Consider the following 24,734-nt stretch of genomic DNA (forward strand, 5'->3'; position numbering starts at 1 on the left):
TTCTTAGCTGTAGATTCGGCATTTACTAAGTGCCATGTAGCTGTACTCCATCGAGTGAGCAACAGTTTTGTGAAATGAATGAACTGCAAAATCCTTGAAGAGCTCAGAGAAACTGTCGATCTAAGTCGTATGGAATAATGCTTTTCCACATAAGCAGAATATCATAATAATTATTCCTTTACAGGAGAAGCCTACAAAAATTGATCAAATTCAAATATCTCTACTGTGAGTAGATAGAATATCTCAATGTAAACTAAACGAGAATATATAAATTGGTTTCTAAAATGTCCGCCAGATGTCGGGAATTACAGTGACAAATTTCTTTTAATGCAATCCAATAAAATTGGACTGCAATGGAAACATTGCAGAGACCCAAATGTTAATTAAATACCAAGGATGTATTTTTCTAATTTATTTATTAAATTTTTAATTTATTTATTAAAAATCAGAATAGTTTATTGAATCCATTTCTATGGAAAATGCAGTCATAGGTTAGGTAAGGTCAGGAAAAGGACAAATGTTTCCTGATGCGGATCTTTGTCAGATGACCCGCCGTTGGAGGTTTTGGTCATCTGACCGAGGCCTTCTACTGGCTTACCGGTCCACCCCTTTAAAAATTATGGTAATAGTTATGATAGTCTTACAAGCTGAAAAGTATATATTACATGCGATAAATCAACTTGAAAATAAAACACAATTTAACAAAATAATAAAAAGAAAAATAAACTGCATGAAATAAAATATAGTAACAGACAAAATTAATAAAAATATCATTAGGGAAATAAAGAATTTCATTGAAAACATTTACAACTCAGGTTTTGGAAAAATTTTTAGTTTTTGATACAACATCAGACTTACGGCTTATTGATTATAATTTGCCTCGCTTGTTAAATTATAATTTTTTCTGCAGGTTTATTTAAATGGTTACTGAGCCTTCATTACCCCCGAGATTTTCACTTTTACTCTATTTTGGATAATTTACTCCGGTTCCCCGACCTTTGCTCTATTGTTACTAATATCTTTCTTTTTCTTAGCTACTCTTGGCATTTTTCGATGTGTTGTTGGAGGCAACATCTTAAAACATCTCTCAATGAGTCTACAAGAACACTAAAACTATCCTGAACATCTTAAAACATCTCTTAATGAATCTACAAGAACACTAAAACTATCCTGAACATCTTAAAACATCTCTCAATGAGTCTACAAGAACACAAACTATCCTGAACATCTTAAAACATCTCTCAATGAGTCTACAAGAACACTAAAACTATCCTGAACATCTTAAAACATCTCTTAATGAATCTACAAGAACACTAAAACTATCCTGAACATCTTAAAACATCTCTCAATGAGTCTACAAGAACACTAAAACTATCCTGAACATCTTAAAACATCTCTTAATGAATCTACAAGAACACTAAAACTATCCTGAACATCTTAAAACATCTCTTAATGAATCTACAAGAACACTAAAACTATCCTGAACATCTTAAAACATCTCTCAATGAGTCTACAAGAACACTAAAACTATCCTGAACATCTTAAAACATCTCTCAATGAGTCTACAAGAACACTAAAACTATCCTGAACATCTTAAAACATCTCTCAATGAGTCTACAAGAACACTAAAACTATCCTGAACATCTTAAAACATCTCTCAATGAGTCTACAAGAACACTAAAACTATCCTGAACATCTTAAAACATCTCTCAATGAGTCTACAAGAACAAAAACTATCCTGAACATCTTAAAACATCTCTCAATGAGTCTACAAGAACACTAAAACTATCCTGAACACACCCAAACAACGACCAAGTGTACATCTGCAACATTAGAAAATATAGTTATTTATTTACTGAATGGGAAAAGTTTATGGTTACTGGGCACATCTAATTATTTTTTGGCCCTTTTTCATTACCGTTTTTTTAACTGCATCCGGCATTGTGTGTGCATCATACAGACATTAGTCCTTTATCTAAAAATGCTTTACACTTTCGTTTTGGCTCTATAAATAATATCAAGTACATGCCGACATTGTGAAGTGGTGAAATTGGAAAATATAAATAAATATAAATATCTTTATTTACTACAAGTACATGTACAAGGTATACAGTCTTAGCTTATATCAATTATATACTTCTACATAGAAAGCAGCTTGTTATGCAAAACATTTTGGGCAAATTTGGTAAATTTTGTCCCAGGATGCTACCCACACCAATCGACTAACACCCAGGTACCCATTAGTCTAATGGGAAACAGACAACCGGTGTAAGAAACACGCCCAGTGTTTCTACCCTCGGCGGGAATCGAACCCACACCCTCGCCGTGTAAAGCGAGAGCTGTTAGCCACCAGGCCACGGGACACCCAATATGTGAGGATAACACCAGCACAAAACAGGTTTCGACGCCGCCAAATTCAAAGTGTATACATTACTGTCTGCCTACCAATGGGAAGCGAGTGGACACTACTGCCGCTTAGCTGGAGCGACTCGTAGAAGCCCTGTGTCTGGTCAGAAATAAAGAAAGGGAGGCCAGCCCGATATGAGACATTTCACTTTGCATAGTAACGCTATGACAAGAGTCTAGTTTTCAAAATTCTGTTTATTCCGACTTATCCTATCTATGATCTTGATCATTTCTTACATTTCTTCTTACAGAGAGTACAACAAAGTCTTAAGAAGGCAACAGATAAGTTCAATGCTACTGATAATGTCGTTGCTAAGGAGAGTAACGTGGTATTAGAATGCAAGGTCATGTTGCATAATCCCACTTAAGACCCTGGCATGTATAAGCCACTTCCTAAATTTGTCGGTCCTTACCGTGTCTTCAAACAGCTCCAAGGAAGCAAGTTCGAGGTGAAGAAGATTGCCAGAGGTGCAAATTAGGAAGGTACCCTTGACCACATGAAGTATATTGACAGTACTCAAGATCAAGCCAAGCTGGAGGAACGGGCCTGCTACAGCTGACCAGACTGACACTAGTGACAACCCTTCTACTATTTCTTTGTCTGCTACCATGGAGATAAATGGCATAAAATACCTACACGATGGAAAAATAGACTGATGCATTATATTGCGATCTGATATTGAGTACATTTCTCCGACACAGTGGCAGAAATGTACTCAAATAGTAAACAGATCTACCTGAGCAGAGTATGTGAGGATATATTTGGAAGACAGTGAAGGGTCAGGAGAGGATTGTTGAAGTTGACTGCTGAAAAGAAGTTGGATTTGATAAGGACGTGCCCAGAATGGGCAATTAGGTTTGTTGCTATGTAGGATAACGATGAAGTTTCCTTGCAAGGGGTTCAACTATATTGTAAAAGTCGCTCTTCTGGTTGAAATTATTGGATATACAGATGAATGATGATTCCAAGATCCATCGACTTTGAGTGTCTTTTTCTACGGCAGTGATTCTTGCATGTCTGTAGTTGATTAAATGGTTATGGAAGTTTTGGTGAAAAACAGGCATTTCCCAAATCGTTCTTTTTGCTTGCGTAGTGGTGTTCTGAAATACGTGTTTGGAGGTCACTGTCTTGCCCACTTATAATTGGTTACAATCTTTGTAAGGGATTACGTTTGCCCCTGCAGAGCATTGTACCTTGTGGTGTCCGTTATTGGTGATGTCTTTGATTGTGGTGGATGTAGAGGTTGTTACTTGGAATGGGGTATGGGAATTCCTGGCGTGTGAGATTTTAGCACGCCGTACATGTAATTATGTACTCTTTGCTTAGATAGATCTGTTTGTGACTTGATAAAGGCCACTGTTTGGGTGAAACGTAGTAAAAGATTACATTATACTGCATTTATGTCTGCTGATATACCGACTACAGCATCCCTATTCTGTGACATTCTTAGAGTATGCGACCAAGGAAAGCAGTACATTTATATGTGTGAGAGAAAAGTTAATTAGATAGGAGTGGTGGAAGTATGAATGTCTGGTGGTGGTAGTTTGTTGGGCAGTATGCTTGTTTTGTTGGGTGGGTGCATTGTTCCCGCTGCCCCCTTTCCCCTTTTCCACCCGGTGGGGGGTAACTTGTATCCTTCCGACCGGTTGTCAGTCACTTGACTTTCGGCTCCCATCAGATCTGTAGGTATTCATTCCACTCCTGTTTTTTTTTTATCATGTTTTTGGGTTAATTTGGTTTTAACAAGAGCTTCACTGTGAAGGCTTACTCAGCCCTGTAACAACTTCAGTAAGTATTACTAAGGCTGGCTCCTCCTCAGGAAAATTAATGAATAGAAAAAGAAATAACAGACAAACAAACACTTTAATATGAAATATTAATCCTACATTAAAGAAAATGAAAAATATAAATGATAACTTAATTCAACGCTAATATATATAGGGGTGTCTGGTGTTGGTGACACTGTTGTTGAAATCGTAGCCGTTGCTGGTGATGGGGGAAGGGGGTCGCAGGTGTTGGTTACGACCCACTGGCTAGTTCTTCACAGTAGATAGAGCCTTGAGTATTCTATCCCGATGACAGGAAAGCAGGTTCTTTACCACTGCAATGATGTGGGGTTACGTCCTGCAATTTCCTACAGGTGCACAGGTAATTAAATCCAAAATGGGGAAGTCTCTGGACGTTAGTCCTTCTCCATCTGTTCTCCTCGTTGATTGACAGGTGACCCTCTCTGTCATCCAAGCTGAAAAGATAGACAGGTTACCCACTGCTTAAGAAATCACTCTCCATGGTAAGTACAATACCCAAAAGATGTGGTGATTATTACAACAGTCAACCTAGAGCAAGACTGAAAGGACTAAGTTTATTATTGGTCAAAAGTGACGCTTTCAACCAATAAATCCACTAGAATACAAGGCAGGCATGTACTTACAGTAGTGTTGGGAGCTGTGAGTCAAGTGATTTACTGTTTGACCAGAGCCCCACACGTCACCTTTCGGGGGGGGAAAGAGGGAGGGGGAGGGATAGTGGGAGCTTGACTTACCCTACCTTAACAAGTAGCCAGCAATGAAACTACCACTTTCGGTGAGGGGGAAAAAAAGGCGGGAATAGCGGGAGCTTGACTTACCCTACCTTAACAAGTAGCTGGCAATGAAACTATTGTTACTATATACTCCCTCTCTATTACTATCTATTGAACTTTTCCCTCACACTCCCCCATACCAAGACTTATAGTCAAGGAGTATAAGAAGAATAGGCGAGGAAAAAGTTCTAACATAAGGAAGTCGCATAAGGCAAGAAATCTTCTACTGACTGTCACGACTTAACCAGTCAGAGAAATAATTGGATGAACCATTGATATACACAATATGGAACTTAAAAACCTGGAGTGCCAATGTCCACCTCAAGAGGCGACTGTTGGTTCCCTTAAAAGTTTCTAGGTATATCAAAGGTTTATGGTCCGTTTCTAAAATGAATTCTTTTCCCAGGAAATAAAATTTAAGTTTGGAGATACCCCACACAAGGGCCAAACATTTCTTTTCTATGGTGGAGTATCTCGTTTCTGTGGGAAGGAGTTTCCGGCTTAGGAAGCATACAGGGAAGGGAGTACCATCAAGGTATTGTAGTAACACCGCACCTAAGCCAGTATTGGAGGCATCAGTTCTTAAACAAAATGTTTTATTAATATCTGGAATCTTAAGTATAGGGTCTTTCGAAAAGATACTTTTAATCTCCTTAAACTTTTCCCGAGCTACGTCGGAAAGTTCAAGAGGTTCCTTCACAGACTTTTTAAGGAAGTCGGATAAGATGCCTCTAAGATCAGTAAGGTTTGGGATAAACAGTGCATAAAAATTTACAGAACCAAGAAAGCTACGCATGAGCTTCTTGGTTTTGGGGAATTTAAATTCTAGTAAAGCTTTGATCTTACTGGGGAGAGGCTGCAGAGAGTTATTAGAAAGTATCAGTCCAAGATATCTAATCTTGTTATACCCAAGGAAGCATTTCTTCGGCTTGGCAGTGAGGCCATGTGAGCGTAACCTACGCAAAACTGATGTTAATGTTTGGATATGTTCGCCCCACGTGGATGTCATTACGTAAATGTTATCAAAATAAACTGAAACGTTTGGCATATTACCCAAGACCTTTCTCATCAGTCTTACGTAGGTAGCACAGGCAGTTACCAAACCGAAGGGCATAGTTCTATATTGCATCAGTCCTTGGTGTGTAGGAAAAGCGGTGTACTGCTTAGAAGAAGGATCTAACATTACTTGATGATATGCCTGCGCAATATCAATCTCTGAAAAGAAGGAAGTGTCATAAAATTTGTGTAGATCGCTATCTATTAAGGGCATAGGCTCAGCATCCCACCGAGTTATAGCATTAAGGCCTCTGAAGTCAATAGCAAGTCTATATGAATTATCCTCCTTCTTAACCATGACTACTGGTGAACAATATGAAGATACTGAAGGTTCAATGATCTTTAGTTTTAATAATTTGTCTACCTCTTGGTCAAATGCATCCCTAAGGTGAACTGGAACTGGGTATAATTTCCGTTTGATAGGATTGTCCGTCACTAAGTCAATCTTATGGACTACCGTGGAGGTAACACCTGGAATATCAGTAAAGACGTCTGAAAAGTTACACATTGAAGTAGTTCATGTCTCTTATGGTCATCCAAAGATTCATTAATATTAATGTTGGTTGCATCCGAGTGGTCAAGAGTCACCAAGTCATGTAGTTCATCATAGTCTAAGTTAGAGGTGTCAATTACGCATACTTTACATTCTTCAGTTGTCTTATCAAGTTCGTGTGGAAAAACTAAGTCAAAGTTATTAAGGCAGTTAACCGAATTTCTTCTGTAATATTTCTTAAGGATGTTGATATAAAGCTTAGGTTTCTCCTTGACTTCTATGAGGTAGTCAACTTTCCCACAAATTTTTAATACTTTATATGGACTTTTCCATGCTACTAATAATTTATTTGACTTGATAGGCAAAAGCACCAGAACTTCATCCCCTACTTTAAAACTTCTCCTCTGACTTTTGGAATCAAAATAGGTTTTGTACTGGTCCATTGACAAGCTTAGGTTTTTCGAAACTATGTCAGAGGTCTCCTCAAGTTTAGATCTAAGGTCAAGGAGAAACTGGTAAGAAGACTGAACCTCAGCACTCATCTCCTCATTAATCCATAAGTCATGAAGGATGGACAATGGACCTCTGGCCTGTCTACCATAGAGAAGTTCAAAAGGTGAAAACCCCAAAGAGTCACTGGGAACTTCCCTCATGGCAAACAAAGCACAGGGTAGGTAACAATGCCACTCCTTAGGTTTAAGGGAGCAAAGTTTCCTTAAAATGGACTTGAGAATCGAATGCTGGCGCTCAATCCTCCCATTACAGCTGGGATGATAGGGTGTGGTGAAGAGAGGCTTCACTCCCAGAAGTTGGTATAGATGTTGCATTAAGTCAGATGTGAATTGTGTCCCACGGTCAGACAATTTCTCTAGGGATGCCCACTCTGGAGAAGATGGACAAAAGGGCTTCAGCCACCTCTGTAGTAGTTATGATCTTTAAGGGAACGGCTTCAGGGAAACTCGAAGCATAATCAACTAATGTTAATATATATATCTATGTCCCCCAGATGAAAGTGGAGATAAAGGACCAACGATGTCAATAGCTACTCTTTCAAAAGGTACCGTAAAGATAGGCATTTTGACCATAGGTACTCGCCTTGTACCTCGGGAGGATGACTTTTGGCAAACTTTACACGATCTACAATAGGTAGTGATATCTGAGGACATTTTTGGCCAAAAATAGGTTTCCCTAATTTTATTTAAGGTTTCACGATGCGAGAAATATCCGGCCACTGGCAGGTCACGAGACATTAAGAACAGTCTCTCTGCATTGACTTGGAACAACTAAGATGGAATAGTCTATCTCATCTGAATATAATTTGAATACTGACTTGTACAAGATACCTTTTATATATTCAAATTTATATGAAAAGTTTTTCGTTTGGATAACTTGATTTTGTTTAGCGGCATTATGGCAATTCTGAAGAGAAGGGCAATTACGTTGTAACTTGACAAAGGAGTCCTTCGATATATCTAAAGGACTAACGTAAGGGAAAATCAAAGGATGGACAGTAGGAGAAGCCTGGGCTTTGATCCGAGCCCTAGTCAAGACATTTATGGTATCGGAGGTGATATCTTCACTTTCATCTAACAAGTGAACCTGTGATCCTACTTCCTCGCTTTCGAGAGTAGCATCACTGGTTTTTAATCCCACATGAATATCGCGAGACATTGTCTCATCTGAACTTTCGAGGGGCTTCTCTGACTACAGGAAGAGGATCTGAAACACTTATATCCATCTTTGGTGATGAAAGGTCAACCTCAGAAGGAAGAATGGCACATTTTACATTACCTATTAGTACGGAGCAAGAAGTGATGGGAGCTAGTACGGCTTCAGACCAACCTGTGAACCATTTAGACCTAATGTAACAACGGATGGTAGGAAAAGTGTCCGTACGGCCCAAGTAGTCTGAAAGTATAGCAGAGGAATGAGTTTCTTTAAGATTAGGGAACAGCTTATCAGAAATGACTATACATGTGCATCCAGTGTCTCGTAAAATGGTAGATACATTAAGTTCATTAACTGTTCCTGAACAGAAGGGTGCTTGGTCATTACAGTCTTTAAAACATCTTCCAACTTTTTGGACCTTCTTAGAAAGAATCTGGACGTTTATGTCCCTTAACACCACACAAATGACAAACAGGAATAAAAGAAGTCATTTTACTTTCCACTAGAGGCTTTGATTTCTTAAGGTCTGATGAACCCTTGCCCTTAGGGTTCGATCCCTTTAGGTCTTTATAGGAATTGTGAGCCTCAGCATACAGGTCAGCAGCCTCAGCAACTTCCTCAGCTTTAATCAGGTTACGTTCTCTGATGAATGTTCGTATCTGATGGGGAAGAGCTGTCAGGAACTGGTCAGCAACCATGAAGTCTCGAAGAGATTCATAACTGTGATCAATTCCTGAACTCTCTATCCAAAAGTCGAACAAACGAAAGAGTGTTACCTGTAACTGTTGAAAGTTCTGGCCAGGCTGTAAGGTGGCATACCTGAAATCTTTCCTGTAAGAATTAGTGGTTTTTTGGTATGCTTTAAGGATTGCCTTCTTCAGTAGGTTATAATTACATATGATATCGTGCGACAAAGTTGCATAGATATTCAAAGCTGTACCAGAAAATAACATTCCTAACCTGGTAGCCCAGGTGTCAGCAGGCCATTCACAGAGGGTAGCGGTATTTTCAAACCTGATAATGTATGAAGTTATGTCTTCCCCCTCTGTGAAGGGAGGTAAATTAGGTGTTGGAATATGTGCACTGACTGCACGTTGCTCCATTACTCCTTCCTCTAATTGTTCTTGTGTAAAAGTTAACTTTTTATTCTCTAATTCAAGGCGAGATTTTTCGAGCTCGCGATCCTTTTCTCTCTATTAACTCATGTTTTCTAGCTCTTTCCTCACGATCAAGTCTATCATGCTCTTTTTTGTCTTTGCGCTCTCTTTCTAACTGTCTTTCTTGGCTTTCTCTTTCAATTCTCTCTCTCTCTCTCTCTCTCTTTTCTCCTGTCTTTCAAGGTTCTCTTTCTCCTTTTTCTCTTCTCTTTCGATTTTCTCTCTCCTTTTTCTCTTCTCTTTCGATTCTCTCTCTCTCCACTTCTCTTTCCCTTTCTGTCTCTCTTCTCTCTCAATTCTCTCTCTTTCAAGTCTTTCCTGGATCTTAGCACTAATGAAAGATTCTAAATTTTTCCCTGTTATTCCTAACTTACTTCCAGCGTTCATCCAAAACTGGTATTCCTCCATGCTTGCAAGAATAACTTAATCTATCAGGGGAAATGAAACGGGTATTAAAGAAAACGGAGGGTTCAATTCCTGCTCCACTCAAACTGTAAATAAACCAGAGGGCTCGATCCCTGCTTCAATTAAACAACATGTATTAATGAAAACGAAGGGTTCTATGCCGGCTCCGAGCAAACAGTAAGTAGAATGGGGTCACTTGACCATCCAATCTTCTCACCAACAAATCAAGAGTGTCCTATGACAGTTCCCTTGATATAATAAAGAGCTCAATGAAACAAATTGTCACTGGAAAATCTCGGGTCCCTCGAGTCTAATCCTCAAAAGTGTTTCAAGCTCAAAGTGGCAGAATTAAATATTATATCCTGCCTGACTTGACTTATAATAAATTGAGACCATAACAATCACCAAATCTTTTAAATACCTGTACTGTAGTCCTACCATAGAGAATGATTACTCATGGCTGGTGGTAACCGTCTGTGGTATGCGGCGCTGAAGTTCCAATGGTAGATTCGAGATGGAGTTGAATCTTGATTCAGTAGAGTTGATCCTGGCAAGGTCGCCACTTGTGAAGGCTTACTCAGCCCTGTAACAATTTCAGTAAGTATTACTAAGGCTGGCTCCTCCTCAGGAAAATTAATGAATAGAAAAAGAAATAACAGACAAACAAACACTTTATTATATAGAAATTTAAAATATAAAACACTTAAATATGAAATATTAATCCTACATTAAAGAAAATGAAAAATATAAATAACTTAATTCAACGCTAATATATATAGGGGTGTCTGGTGTTGGTGACACTGTGTTGTTGAAATTGTAGCCGTTGCTGATGATGGAGGGGGGGTCCCAGGTGTTGGTTACGACCCACTGGCTAGTTCTTTACAGTAGATAGAGCCTTGAGTATTCTATCCCGATGACAGGAAAGCAGGTTCTTTACCACTGCAATGATGTGGGGTTACGTCCTGCAATTTCCTACAGGTGCACAGGTAATTAAATCCAAAATGGGGAAGTCTCTGGACGTTAGTCCTTCTCCATCTGTTCTCCTCGTTGATTGACAGGTGACCCTGTCTGTCATCCAAGCTGAAAAGATAGACAGGTTACCCACTGCTTAAGAAATCACTCTCCATGGTAAGTACAATACCCAAAAGATGTGGTGATTATTACAACAGTCAAGTTAGAGCAAGACTGAAAGGACTAAGTTTATTATTGGTCAAAAGTGACGCTTTCAACCAATAAATCCACTAGAATACAAGGCAGGCATGTACTTACAGTAGTGTTGGGAGCTGTGAGTCGAGTGATTTACTGTTTGACCAGAGCCCCACACGTCACCTTTCGGGGGGGGAAAGAGGGAGGGGGAGGGGGGGGGGTAGAGAAGAGGGAGGGGGAGGGATAGCGGGAGCTTGACTTACCCTACCTTAACAAGTAGCCGGCAATGAAACTATTGTTACTATATACTCCCTCTCTATTCCTATCTATTGAACTTTTCCCTCACATTCACTCTAGTTTAGGTTTTTATGCTGCAAATTCTTCATTTCATGATTTGAACTTAAGTAGTGTAATGTCATCATTTAATCCTCACTATTTCTTTTAAAGGTCATGTGAGTGTCGTTTGAATGATTTCTCGATTGGTGTGTAATTTTGTGTTTTTTTTAACCTTGATAGTTCGCTCGGGTTACCCGACACTTGCGCGATAAGAAGGGCAGCATAGATCATGAAAAGATCTTACGATTAATCTAGCATCTGGTCCCTTTCCACTCATAGCCGACTCGCTACACACCATTCTAGCAGTCGTTCCCCAGTTATAACCCCCACCAACGTTTCATGGTGGTTCTACTAGCGACTCAACTGCTTCATAAGTGTTGTGGTGGTTAGAAGATCATAGTACTTCTGTTTGTCAGAATCTTTTGAGGGTCTGATAGGGCTGCGGAACCTTCACAATAAGGTATGGACACAACCTTTGACTTGCTCGACTACTTCACTGACCACACTGTCTGTCTCCTCGATGAAACTGGCATCAGTACTCAAACGCTTAACAGCTAGTTAACCCTCAAATATCGAAGTCAGTGTGGTCAACACCATGCATATACGTATATCCATGCAAGTTCCGTAAGTGTAAATTTTTACCCCTAGGCAGTGTGTACTATATAGCGGTATTGCCCTTGTCTTTGATACATCAAAGGCCAGGGCAGTACCGCCCACTTGTGTCACTTGTGCTTGCTGTTGCATAGAAGGATTGATCTCCCTTAAAGCGTGGACAACAAATCACGTCCTGTACAGCCCTGCAATACAAGCTGTACAAAGAGATATATGCTCCTGTGCTGTCATGATGTACAATATATACACCACTGCTTTCTTAATGTCCACTAGCTCCGCTTATTGCCATCTCCATCAGCAGCCGGGCCTGATTTTCTATGCAGAAGCCAGTGTGGGAGCTTCTTTTAAGGTTTCAGAATACCATAATTTCTTTTAAAGGATAAAATAAAACCAGGTTCCTCAGGAGGATTTAAGTTACCACTGGTGCTAAGCAAGTCCTGTTGAGTCTGGGCAACCCACGGTGAGTGGCTGAGTTATGTAACCAACCTTCATTGTATTTTCATATCTCCCATCTAGGCACGAGTTTGGTGCATCTGGGTATGGAACCTCTTTCCAGCATGAGCCAAACTTCAAGCCACAGGCTTCTACTAAAGATTCTTCTGATAATATCCTCCATCTCCTCTCCAACACAACACACCCCATTACAACACTCTTACACACACACACACACACACACACACACACACACACACACACACACACACACACACACACACACACACACACACACACACACACACACACACACAAATATTCACCTCTCTGGTCATACTCCCAGGTATGGTTCAGGTTGTAAGGTACCAGGGACCTCACTGGTCATACTCCCACATATAGTAGCGGCTTAATGGATACCAAGCTTCCAGGGAAGTACCAATTTTTTATCATATGAGTATAAAACACACCATCCACGGAGATACTACTATTATCCCGTGTGTGTAAAACACACACATGCCGTCCAGGGATGTACTACTATTATTTCGTAGTGTAAAATTCATTTTAACCAAAAACCACCTCTTCAAGGGAAAGGGGGGCTCCTTAGCGCGAAGAAGAGGCTCTTGGTTTGAGGAATTAGACCTTTTTAGTCTCTCAGATCGAACCTAATTACCCCCCAATGCCCTCTTCCATATCCCGTCCTCCCCATTCCCCTTCCTTTTCTCAATCCTGTTTGTAGTCTCTGGGGCCCTCCCCTCTGGCGTTATGGTTTCTAGGTAGGTGGTTCTGGAAGGTGTCAGCCGTAGGAGGTATGCTTTGTGGTGGGTGTCTGACCATTCTCTCTTTTGTCTGCCAAGGTGGCTCAGTAGATGTGAGGTTACTATCCCTGAGCTCTTGTTTACTGGCATGAAGGATAGGGTACGGCACGTGTTCCACGCTGCATCTACTCTGCTGGCGGTTTCGAAGGGATGAAGGGAGGAACTGTCCCTCCACTGCTCCTTTCTTTTTTTTTTCTTAAAGTAATAAGAAAGAAGTACCACCATCATGGAGTCTTCGTTCCATGAACCCCCTCCTCCTCCAAGGCCCCTTTTTGCTACTGCATCTTGCTCTGACTCAGTTTCGTTATTGGACCATTCTCCAGACTTTTCCATTCCCCTGTACATTCTGCTGGTGATGCTTCGTCACCTGCTTCAGGTGCTGAGGCTCCGCCTGTTTGTTCCAGTGCCTCTGCACAGTGGGCAATGGAAAACAATATGACGTTCAATGGTGATAAGTTCCAGCTGCTTAGGTAAGGAAAGAATGAAGAACTCAGAAGGAGCACTATATACAAAACTCAAGAGGGTCACCAAATAGAACGTAAGGAACACGTAAAAGACCTAGGAATAATTATGTCAGCGGACCTTTCTTTTAAAGACCATAACAAGACAAAGATCACGACAGCCAGGAAGATGACTGGGTGGGTATTCAGAACTTTCAAAACAAGGGAAACAATGCCGATGGTGACACTCTTCAAGTCGCTAGTGCTCCCTCACTTGGAATATTTCTCAGTGCTGACGGCTCCGTTCAGGGCAGGAGAAATATCGCAGCTGGAACAAATACAGAGATCGTTTACGGTTCACATTGAGCCAGCAAAGCACCTAAACTACTGGGAACGCCTGCAAGTCTTCAACATGTACTCACTGGAGCGGAGGAGAGAGAGGTACGTGATAATATATACCTGGAAGGTACTCGAAGGCTTGGTCCCAAATCTGCACACAGCCATAACAACATACTGGAGTGAGAGATAAGGGATGAAGTGTAAAATAAAGCCAGTGAGGAGCAGGGGTGCGGTGGGGACAATAAGGGAACACTGTATCAACACCCGGGGTCCCAGACTTTTCAACATCTTACCAGAAGATATCAGAAACACTGCTGGAACAAGTGTTGAAGCCTTCAAGAGGAAACTAGACAAGTATCTTCAGCAGGTGCCAGATCAACCAGGCTGTGATGGATATGTGGGGCAGCGGGCCTCCAGCAGCAACAGCCTGGTTGACCAGGCGAGCACCAGAGGAGCCTGGCACATGGCCGGGCTCAGAGAGTAGATATACTCTCGAAATTCTTCAAAGGTATATCAAAGGTAACTATGTATCCGGCTTCCCCATATACAGTGCGACAACAGTCAAGGACCAGGTAAACAGGCTGAGGAAAGAAGGGAAGCTCACAAGAAACGACCAAGAGGTACGTCAGGAGCTCAACACAAGATTTAGGAAGTATTTACAGTGGATACAGAAAGGAGGTTAAGAGGTTAAGAGAGTGGTGAAGCAATGTAAAAAGAGAGCAAATGAGAGAGTGGGTGAGATGTTATCAACAAATTTTGTTGAAAATAAGAAAAAGTTTTGGAGTGAGATTAACAAGTTAAGAAAGCCTAGAGAACAAATGGATTTGTCAGTTAAAAATAGGAGAGGAGAGTTATTAAATGGAGAGTTAGAGGTATTGGGAAGATGGAGGGAATATTTTGAGGAATTGTTAAATGTTGATGAAGATAGGGAAGCTGTGATTTCGTGTATAGGGCAAGGAGGAATAACATCTTGTAGGAGTGAGGAAGAGCCAGTTGTGAGTGTGGGGGAAGTTCGTGAGGCAGTAGGTAAAATGAAAGGGGGTAAGGCAGCCGGGATTGATGGGATAAAGATAGAAATGTTAAAAGCAGGTGGGGATATAGTTTTGGAGTGGTTGGTGCAATTATTTAATAAATGTATGGAAGAGGGTAAGGTACCTAGTGATTGGCAGAGAGCATGCATAGTTCCTTTGTATAAAGGCAAAGGGGATAAAAGAGAGTGCAAAAATTATAGGGGGATAAGTCTGTTGAGTGTACCTGGTAAAGTGTATGGTAGAGTTATAATTGAAAGAATTAAGAGTAAGACGGAGAATAGGATAGCAGATGAACAAGGAGGCTTTAGGAAAGGTAGGGGGTGTGTGGACCAGGTGTTTACAGTGAAACATATAAGTGAACAGTATTTAGATAAGGCTAAAGAGGTCTTTGTGGCATTTATGGATTTGGAAAAGGCGTATGACAGGGTGGATAGGGGGGCAATGTGGCAGATGTTGCAAGTGTATGGTGTAGGAGGTAGGTTACTGAAAGCAGTGAAGAGTTTTTACGAGGATAGTGAGGCTCAAGTTAGAGTATGTAGGAAAGAGGGAAATTATTTCCCAGTAAAAGTAGGCCTTAGACAAGGATGTGTGATGTCACCGTGGTTGTTTAATATATTTATAGATGGGGTTGTAAGAGAAGTAAATGCGAGGGTCTTGGCAAGAGGCGTGGAGTTAAAAGATAAAGAATCACACACAAAGTGGGAGTTGTCACAGCTGCTCTTTGCTGATGACACTGTGCTTTTGGGAGATTCTGAAGAGAAGCTGCAGAGATTGGTGGATGAATTTGGTAGGGTGTGCAAAAGAAGAAAATTAAAGGTGAATACAGGAAAGAGTAAGGTTATGAGGATAACAAAAAGATTAGGTGATGAAAGATTGAATATCAGATTGGAGGGAGAGAGTATGGAGGAGGTGAACGTATTCAGATATTTGGGAGTGGACGTGTCAGCGGATGGGTCTATGAAAGATGAGGTGAATCATAGAATTGATGAGGGAAAAAGAGTGAGTGGTGCACTTAGGAGTCTGTGGAGACAAAGAACTTAGTCCTTAGAGGCAAAGAGGGGAATGTATGAGAGTATAGTTTTACCAACGCTCTTATATGGGTGTGAAGCGTGGGTGATGAATGTTGCAGCGAGGAGAAGGCTGGAGGCAGTGGAGATGTCATGTCTGAGGGCAATGTGTGGTGTGAATATAATGCAGAGAATTCGTAGTTTGGAAGTTAGGAGGAGGTGCGGGATTACCAAAACTGTTGTCCAGAGGGCTGAGGAAGGGTTGTTGAGGTGGTTCGGACATGTAGAGAGAATGGAGCGAAACAGAATGACTTCAAGAGTGTATCAGTCTGTAGTGGAAGGAAGGCGGGGTAGGGGTCGGCCTAGGAAGGGTTGGCGGGAGGGGGTAAAGGAGGTTTTGTGTGCGAGGGGCTTGGACTTCCAGCAGGCATGCGTGAGCGTGTTTGATAGGAGTGAATGGAGACAAATGGTTTTTAATACTTGACGTGCTGTTGGAGTGTGAGCAAAGTAACATTTATGAAGGGATTCAGGGAAACCGGCAGGCCGGACTTGAGTCCTGGAGATGGGAAGTACAGTGCCTGCACTCTGAAGGAGGGGTGTTAATGTTGCAGTTTAAAAACTGTAGTGTAAAGCACCCTTCTGGCAAGACAGTGATTGAGTGAATGATGGTGAAAGTTTTTCTTTTTCGGGCCACCCTGCCTTGGTGGGAATCGGCCAGTGTGATAATAATAATAAAAAAAACAGAAAGGACACTGGGAAGACAAAACAGAGGGATACACCAACATGGGATATACCAACAAGTGTTGGATAAAATACATGCAACCGAGGAGGAGGTGAAGCTGCTAAGTGACCTTGATACCTCAAAGGCGGTGGGACCGAACATCTCTCCGTGGGTGCTTAGAGAGAGAGCAGAGACACTGTGTGTTCCACTAACCACAATTTTCAAGACATCCCATGAAACTGGGCAACTACCTGAGGTATGAAAGACGGCAAATGTAGTACCCAAATTTAAGAAAGGAGACAAACGAGGCATTAAACTATAGACCAGTGTCACTGACTTGTATAGTATGCAAACTCATGGAGAAGATTATCAGGAGGAGAGTAGTGGAGCACCTGGAACGGAACAAGATTATAAACGACAACCAGCACGGATTCATGGAAGGAAAATCCTGTGTCACAAACCTACTGGAGTTTTTTGACAATGTAACAGAATTAAGACACGAAAGGGGTGGGTTATTGCATTTTCTTGGACGGCAAGAAGGCCTTCGAAACAGTTCCTCACAAGAGATTAGTCAAAAGCTAGAGGATCAGGCACTGCAGTGGATCAGAAAATACCTGACAGGGGGCAACAGTGTGTCATGGTATGTGATGAGGTATCACAGTGGGCGCCTGTGACAAGCGAGATCCCACTGGGGTCAGTCCTAGGACCAGTGCTATTTTTGGTATATGTAAATGGCATGACTGAAGGGATAGACTTAGAAGTGTCCCTCTTTGCAGATGATGTGAAGCTAATGAGGATAATTACATCAGATGAGGATCAGGCAGGACTAAAAAGAGACCTGGACAGGCTGGATGCGTGGTTCAGCAACTGTCTCCTAGAATTTAACCCCTCCAAATGCAAAATCACGAAGATCGGGGAAGGGCAAAGAAGACTGCAGACAGAGTATAGGCTAGTAGGCCATAGACTGCAAACCTCACTCAAAGAGAAAGACCTTAGCGTGAGTATAACACCGAGCACGTCTCTAGAAGCATACATTAACCAAATAATTGCTGCAGCATATGGGCGCTTGGCAAACCTGAGAATAGCATTCCGATACCTCAGTAAGGAATCATTCAAGGCTCTGTATACCGTGTATGTGAAGCCCATACTAGAGTATGCAGCACCAGTTTGGAACCCACACCTGGTCAAGCACATAAAGAAATTAGAGAAAGTGCAAAGGTTTGCAACAAGGCTAGTTCCAGAGCTAAGGGGAATGTCCTACGAAGAAAAGTTAAGGGAAATCGGCCTGACGACACTGGAGGACGGGAGGGTTAGGGAAGACATGACATCGACATATAAAATACTGCGAGGAATATATGTGGTGGACAAAGACAGGATGTTCCAGAGATGGGACACAGAAATAAGTGGTCATAATTGGAAGCTGAAGACTCAGATGAGTCAAAAGGATGTTAGGAAGTATTTCTTCAGCCATAGAGTTGTCAGCAAGGGGAATAGTCTGGCAAGTGATGTAGTGGAGGCAGGAGCCATACATAGTTTTAAGACGACGTATGATAAAGCTCATGGAGCAGAGAGAGGACCCAGTAGCGGTCAGTGAAGAGGCGGGGCCAGGAGCTGAGTCTCGACCCCTGCAACCACAAATAGGTGAGTACAAATAGGTGAGTACAGTTCTCGGATTGCCCACCTACCTCAGGTCGGGCCGCCCGCGGTCCTACGCCTAAACTCTCCAAACCCTTTGCTGACAATGGTTCTTCGATTTTTGCTCATTCCACCCAGAAGCGACTTACATTACACCCGCTTCCTTTATGCACTATGTATACAAGTACACAGTGGACCAAATTCTTTTTCTTGCAACCGACATCTCCAATTGATTATCTTTCTGACCACAGTATCGGTAAAGCTTTTTACGACACGTTGGCCAAAATATATCTTTTCACGCTCTTCAGAGCAGAGCGTACATCATCACTATTCAGAATGCACGCCGAGCTCATGATCTTTCCCATCTTACTTCCACTGATACCGTTCCTGTCACAGTTCACAAACACAACACTATCAATTCTTGCAGTGGTACTGTGGTCTTACCGAGTACCACTGTACAATGTACATTGTACAATGTGATATTTTAGAGAATTAGCCCTTCAGAACCTTCCAATTCTCAAAGCAGAATATATGTATAACCTTCGACTGTCGTCCTCCAATTATATCGCGGGATATCGCCTAGAGGTCTGTGAAGTGATCCTTACACCCCAACAGTGTTGAAATTGTTGGCGCTTTGGACATCCAGCTAAATAAGGTAGCATTCTGGGCCCCTTATTATTTCTGTGTTATGTAAACAACATGCCTATCAATGTCAAGTGCAAACTCCTACTGTATGCGGATGACACTGCTCTGTTAGTGTCAGGTAAAGACCCGAAATATATAGCTGATGTAATAACACTGGAACTGGAGTCCTGCAGCACATGTTTAGTAGACAACAAACTATCGTTACACCTCGGGAAAACGGAAGCCATACTCTTTGGCACGAAAATTAAACTGAGAAGGGTAAATAATTTTAATGTCCAGTGCAATGTCAGAACGCTGAGGTCAGTGGTCACGTGTAGTCATACCTGCCTAAGCTCTTGGGAGTTAGCGTGGGCTGTTACCAAGCACCATGGCTTGTTGTAGTGTTTTAGAATCTCAGCTTCAAGTGTTGAAGAAGGAGATTCTACTTCTTCAGGAGAAAAATAGGAAGCTGAAGCTTCGCATAGATGAGTTTGGGAGCGAGTGTGAGAAGGATTTAGCTGGTAAGGAAGGAATGGTCACCAGCAGTGATAGTGGCAGCCGCTTTAAGTGGCAAGTGGTTCACAGTTCAGGAAGAAGGAAGATGAGGAGAGTTAATAGAGAAGATGTGAAGGTAGGAAATCGATTCTTTGTTCTCCAAGACGAGTGTACTTCAGTGGTTAGTGAGGTTGAAAGTACCACTGATTGCCCTGCTAATCAAGGTAAGAATATTTTAATAGTAGGCGATTCTCAGGTAAGATATATGGACCGTGCATTTTGTAACAGAGACAGAAAGGTCAGACAGAGAGTGTGTCTTCCTGGAGCTGGTGTTGGTGACATAGTCAGCAGGTTGGATAATATTATAGCAGGTAATGAGAACAAGCCCATTATCTGTCTTAGTGCTGGGGGTAATGACATTGTGAAGGGCAGGAGAGAGGAGCTGCTGGATAAGCACATGTCAGCCATAGAGGTATTTAGATCTAAGGGAGGGATCCCAGTCAAATGTAACAACATCTTGCCTAGAAAGTGAGTGGCAATGAATGGATGTCTAGGGCAATTGGAATAAATTGCTGGCTAGACAGGTACTGCAAGGAACTTGCAATCCCATTCATTGATAACTGGGACCTATTCTTTGGCAAAAGTGATATGTATGCAAAGGATGGGGTTCATCTCTCTGGGGATGGAGTGGTTGCATTAGCCAATTCAATTGAGAGGGTAATTGATGACTTGTCTAGGATTTTAAACTGATAGATTATAGAGGTATGGGTGTTTGTGGGAAACAATCAGGCTGCAGCATTAGGGTCAAAACAGCAATTACCGGGATAACTCAGGGATATGTTTAAAAGACAATATTCAAAATAAAGTTGCTAGTAATGGCAAATCAATTGATCAACAAACAAAGAGAGACAGTAGACGGCAACGAGTGACTAGCTCCCTTAAGGTTTACTATACAAATAGTAGGAGTCTAAGAAATAAGACAGATGAGTTAAAATTACTTGCAGTGTAGGTAACATAGATATTATTGGAATAACAGAGACCTGGTTCAACCTGAAAGATAGAGAAATGCCTTCCGAATGCACCATACAGGGTTATAAACTATTCCACACTGATAGGGTCAACAGGAAGGGTGGTGGTGTGGCGATGTATGTCAGAGAAAATTTAAATTGTTCTCTTAGACATGATATAAGATTAGAAACATCGAACACAGAATCTGTTTGGCTACAGTTTCTCGAGGGACGTGACAAATTAATTTTGGGTGTGATTTATAGGCCCCCAAACCTTGATAGGGAGGACAGTAAGCTGTTATGGGACGAAATTCATAAGGCATCTAGATATGAAAATGTTGTGATAATGGGAGATTTTATCTTTAGTCAAATTGATTGGAACAATATGACTGGAAATCTTGAGTCTAGTTACTTTCTTGTTACGGTTCAGGATTGCTTTTTAGAACAGGTTGTGACAGAACCAACTACAGGAAACAATCTGCTTGACTTGGTTCTTGCCAACAAAGATTCATTAATTAATAATCTTGAGGTTAATGATGAGCTTGGGGAAAGTGATCACAAATCACTTAGTTTCAATATATCATGGAATTACCCAGATAACTGCAATCAAATCTCTGTCCCAGATTTTCGCTTGGCCGACTTCATGGGACTGAAAAGTTACTTGGGTGGGCTAAATTGGGATGCCCTGAATATGGGTCAGGTAGGTGATCTTGGTTGCCAATATGACGTTTTTCAGAGCATAGTTCTAGCTGCCCAGACAACTTAGATCTAACAAAAATGGTCCAAAATGGATGAACAATAGATTAAAACATCTCATTGGTCAAAAGAGAGGCATATATAAGCGTATCAAAAGAGGGGATTGGCAGTTAAGAAATCAATATATTCAAAGAGAGAAATAAAAAAAGGAATAAGAAAAGCAAAAAGGGATTATGAGGCTAAGGTCGCAAGGGATTCAAAGACTAACCCAAAAGGGTTCTTTCAGGTATACAGAAGTAAGATTGGGGACAAGATTGGCCCACTTAAGAGTAACTCTGGTCAGATCACTGACAATGATAAGGATATGTGTGAAATTCTTAATACCTACTTCCTCTCAGTTTTCACCCAGGAAAATACTAGCGATATTCTTGAAATAGATTATGTAGAACAGGATGATAATAAACTATGTACGATTGCGGTAACTAGTGACATGGTCCTCAGACAAATAGAGAAACTAAAACCTAACAAATCCTCAGGTCCTGATGAACTGTTTGCAAGGGTGTTAAAGGAATGAAAAGAGGAACTAAGCATACCTTTGGCTAATCTTTTTAACGTATCACTACAAACTGGCATAGTGCCTGATAAGTTGAAAATGGCAAATGTAATACCTATTTACAAGGCAGGTGACAGGTCCTTGGCTTCGAACTATAGACCAACAAGCCTTACCTCCATAGTGGGAAAATTTATGGAATCAATAATTGTCGAAGCAATTCGTAGCCATCTTGACAGGCACAGATTGATTAATGAATTTCAACACGGTTTTAAAAAGGGGCTTTCCTGTCTTACGAATTTACTAACTTTTTTCACTAAGGTGTTTGAGGAGGTAGATCATGGTAATGAATATGATATTGTGTATATGGACTTCAGTAAGGCTTTCGATAGAGTTCCACACCAAAGGCTATTGAGGAAGCTTAGGACACACAGAATTGGAGGAGGAATTTTTTCCTGGGTAGAGGCATGGCTGACAAATAGACAGCAGAGAGTTTGCATAAATGGGGAGAAATCAGAATGGGGGCACGTCACAAGCGGTGTTCCTCAGGGGTCAGTGTTGGGCCCGTTGATGTTCACAATTTACGTAAACGACAGATAAGGGAATAAATAGCGACATAAGCAAATTTGCTGATGACACCAAAATAGGCCGTCCAGTTCATTCTAATGAGGACATTAGAGCAGTCCAGGATGATTTGAATAGACTGACGCAATGGTCGGAGAAGTGGCAGATGCAGTTTAATATTGACAAATGCAAAGTTCTAAATGTTGGACAGCTAAATAGCCATGCCACATATAAACTAAATGAAGTATATCTTCGTACTACTGATTGCGAAAAGGATTTAGGAGTTCTGGTTAGCAATAAAGCTAACAGAATTCTTGGCTTCATATCTAGAAGTATAAATAATAGAAGTCCTCAGGTTGTTCTTCAACTCTATATATCCTTGGTTAGGCCTCATTTAGACTATGCTGCTCAGTTCTGGTCACCGTATTACAGAATGGATATAAATGCTCTGGAAAACGTACAAAGGAGGATGACAAAGATGATCCCATGTATCAGAAATCTTCCCTATGAGGATAGACTGAGGGCCCTGAATCTGCATTCTCTCGAAAGGCGTAGAATTAGGGGGGATATGATCGAGGTGTATAAATGCAAAACAGGAATAAATAAAGGCGATGTAAATAGCGTGCTGAAAATTTCCAGCCAAGACAGGACTCGCAGCAATGGTTTCAAGTTGGAAAAATTCAGATTCAGGAAGGATATAGGAAAGCACTGGCTTGGTAATAGAGTTGTGGATGAGTGGAACAAACTCCCGAGTATAGTTATTGAGGCTAAAACGTTGTGTAGTTTAAAAAATAGGTTAGATAAATACATGAATGGGTGTGGGTGGGTGTGAGTTGGACCTGACTAGCTTGTGCTGCTGGGTCTGGTGCAGTGCTCCATCCTTGAGTGGAGATGACCAGACTGGGTGGGTTAACCATACCCCCGGCCGAGATTGAACCCGCGGTCATAGAGTCTCAAAACTCCAGCCCGTCGCGTTAGCCACTAGACCAGCTAGCCACGATAAGATTCATCCAACTAGGTATATTTCTACACCATAGGAAGGTTAGCACAGGCACCACTGTGACCACAAATGCAAGTTTTTACAGACGAATCTCCAGCTAGCGTGGCCGTGACGAACTCTAGCTCAAGTCCCTTCACTGCCGTCAACATGACTCAAGAAATCGTAGCTGGAGATTCGTCTGTAAAAACTTGCATTTGTGGTCACAGTGGTGCCTGTGCTAACCTTCCTATGGTGTAGAAATATACCTAGTTGGATGAATCTTATTGTGGCTAGCTGGTCTAGTGGCTAACGCGACGGTCTGGAGTTTTGAGACTATGACCGCGGGTTCAATCCCGGCCGGGGGTATGGTTTGTTTGCAATCGTGTCATTACGATTTCTTGAGTCTGGGTGGGTTACTGGCCTACTGACCTGCTGCGCATGGGTCAGTAGGCTTGTTGCAGTGTTCCTTCTTTCTTATGTTCTTATGTTCTTATATAATGGGGAGCCCATCACTTCAGTTTCCTCAGTAAAATATCTGGGAATCCCCTTTGACCCATGTATGTCAGGAGAACTGATAAGGAACAGTGTAGTAAAGAAAGCAAATGCCAGACTGAATTTCCTATACAGACAAGCACACTGTCTACCTGCTGAGGCTCGCAGGACCCTATGTCTAGCCCTCATACAATATCATATATACTATGCTTGCTCTTCATGTTACTCTGCCTTGACGAAAAACTGAAAGATAATTTGCAAATCACCCAGAACAAAATGGTAAGATTCATCCTGGACCTGGGTCCAAGAGAACATGTAGGCCAGGATGAATTACAACAGTTGGAAGTGCTAAATATTGAAGACAGAGTAAAACAACTGAAGTTAGAAGTTCATAAAATCGCTCACAGTGTCCAGAATATCTTGCTGCTAATTTTATCAAGGCTGGGAACCAAAGCAATCATAGTACTAGGGGGAGAGAGCACAACTTTGTAATACCCACAGTCAGTGGCCAGGCTTCAGCAATAAAGGAATGGAACAGACTGCCTGCACATATCAAAGCCAGTCATAGCATTAACCAGTTCAAGAAAAGACCAAAAAGGTACCTAATGAATGTAGCGACAGAGAGGGAGGAGAATGATTTTTTATTTTTTTTAGCTAACACACATGTAAGTGTAGATAACTCATTTTACCTTATACCTAGTATATATCATTTATAGTAAAATAATAAGATATCTCCTACATTGTATAATAATAAGGTATTAAAAGGACCCCATTGGAAGTCACTTCGTCTGACTTTTTTGGGTAATCCTAGGTTCTCTACACACATGCTGCTATGTAATGTAATCTATTTAAGTGTATTTGTGTATACCTGAATAAATTTACTGCAAATCTGCGGTGGAATGCCCGGTCTACGGCGCCGTGGATCATGCCTATACATCTTCCACTCTTCCTCCACTTGTCTTCACTGCAATGAAACTCACCCTTCTTTTCCTGCCGATGTCAGGTCTATCATAATGAACGTGAAATCCGTCGTCTTAAGGAGA

The sequence above is a fragment of the Cherax quadricarinatus genome, chromosome 60, assembly GCF_038502225.1.
Source record: "Cherax quadricarinatus isolate ZL_2023a chromosome 60, ASM3850222v1, whole genome shotgun sequence".
NCBI lineage: Eukaryota > Metazoa > Arthropoda > Malacostraca > Decapoda > Parastacidae > Cherax > Cherax quadricarinatus.